The sequence below is a fragment of the Gavialis gangeticus genome, unplaced genomic scaffold, assembly GCF_001723915.1.
Source record: "Gavialis gangeticus isolate Ggan-Ray unplaced genomic scaffold, GavGan_comp1, whole genome shotgun sequence".
Classification (NCBI taxonomy): domain Eukaryota; kingdom Metazoa; phylum Chordata; order Crocodylia; family Gavialidae; genus Gavialis; species Gavialis gangeticus.
The window spans coordinates 66,356,994-66,358,908 of record NW_017729034.1 but is presented as its reverse complement, the minus strand read 5'-3'; the positions used below and the strand labels follow the sequence as shown (position 1 = coordinate 66,358,908).

The following is a 1,915-nucleotide window of genomic DNA, read 5'->3' as shown; positions in this document are numbered from 1 at the left end:
GGGGTAATTTCTCCTTATTCTGTAAGGAGCTGTCATAGGTACATCGTTTAGTTATAATGAAATTTAGCATATTTCATATGTTTTGGAAATAATAACCTGGCTCACCTGTGATATCCTGAAGGACCTGGGGTTAATGATGGAAAGATATTTTACAGATGATTCAAGGTTTATTATAAATCCTACCTCTTCATATTAGGCATCTTAATAGGTTTTGAAATGGCAGAGAGCAGTATAGCCTCGTGTTGGAAAAAGTGAACAAAAATCCATAGCATTATTACTGAATAAACATATTTTCCCCATAAATAAGACTGGAAAGCTCTTCAACTATATTATGTCAGTATAGATATGCCTACAGTTTACACACTGTGGCTTTGCACCATGTATGTATGACTCACCAGGTGCACAATATATACACTGCATGACCTGCTGATCATGCCAAACTGATGAAGGCCATACATCCATATATTACAGAGTATGAATTGTGTCTTACTACTTGGCGAGCAAAGTACTACAGTACTCAAAATAAATAGGAGTGGATGATTCCTGGCCTGAAATACTGGATGAAGTTTTCAAATCTTTAATGCAGGCACAACTGAACAGAAGAATTCTGAAAGCTGCCTCTGCAGAATCCCCTGCCTTCATGTCTTTTCAAGTGCATTTCATTTAAAGATCCATTAAAAACATCCATTGAAACACTTAATGTAGGCACAATGTAAAGCCACACTTCAGTCACATGCACAGTGTACACCCACCCAGACTCTCATATTTGGGAGGAACTGCATGCTGGAAGCTGCTGCCTAAAGTCAGTCTGAGGATAACCAAAAAAGGAAGAGGAGACAGGATAATTTCCCCGACCACTGGCAAATTTCAGCATAAGATAAAGGGGAAAAAGTGTCCTAAAACTAGAATTTAATAGAGCATTACATCCAGGGTAGAACCGTCTAGACTTAGAGTTTGATACATACACCACAAACTTACTTCTGTGTTCACTAATTTCCAGAGAACTTTATTGTCTTCATCCCTATTAAATTCTGTAGGACGTTTCTATAAGAATACTTATCTCTAAACACATGGTAGAGAGGGCTACCAGTGGGGTGCTGACATTGCTAGTTTTCTAACACAGCTGGAATTCTGCACAGGTCAAATGAACAGAGCTCTAATCACAGGAATTTCTAATCTAATGGCTGATTGCTGGTGCTTGATCACAGACCTGATTTTTCCTCAGCCCACTGGACTTCTGGGAGCTGAAGAGAGCAGGGACAAGCAGTTTGCCACAGCAACCTTTTCTTTCCTACCACTAGATGGATACATATAGCACAGAAAAATTCAGGCAACAGCTCTAGATTCATAAAGGAAGAAGCAATTAAGAACCACTTAAAACTCCTTCATCCCTCTTCTTTCTATGGAAGCTCAAATTCTTGCCTAGGCACAAATGTAAGCTGGTTAAAGAACATTTTTTCTTATGTGATCTGTATACCAGGTTTCCAAAGCTCTAGTCACATCCCCATTCCTGCTGTTTCAAAGAAAGATGCAATTTCCTGGAAAGATGTCAGGTTATGCAGTAGCATGCTGTGCTTGTAAGAGATGACCAGCAGGGATCCTGGTTTTCTCTGATTTACAGAAGTCCCCAATTTTTGGTTAAACTCCCCATCCCCAAATCTACATTTTTCCATGATTAAAATGAAACACCACTATCTATCTATCTATCTATCTATCTATCTAGTGGTGTTTCATTTTAATCATGGAAAAATGTGGATGGGGGTGGGTTAACCAGAAATTGGGGATTTTTGTAAATCAGAGAAAACCAGGATCCCCGTTGATCATCTCTTATGAGCAGGGCATGCTACTGCATAACCTGATATTTATAGATAGATCTGTGTGTGTGTGTGTGTGTGTGTGTGTGTGTGTGTGTGTG

General features: G+C 39.2%; 1 long non-coding RNA gene across 1 annotated transcript in view; it reads right to left on the bottom strand.

Moving 5' to 3' along the window:
* Positions 1 to 1,217: 1,217 nt before the first annotated feature.
* LOC109304397 overlaps positions 1,218 to 1,915 on the bottom strand; it is a 3,765-nt gene continuing 3,067 nt past the window's right edge. The window contains exons 2-3 of the long non-coding RNA XR_002099381.1: positions 1,688 to 1,695; positions 1,218 to 1,229 (exon numbers count right to left, since the gene is read on the bottom strand). This is a non-coding gene — a long non-coding RNA (uncharacterized LOC109304397). The remainder of the gene's footprint in view (positions 1,230 to 1,687; positions 1,696 to 1,915) is intronic.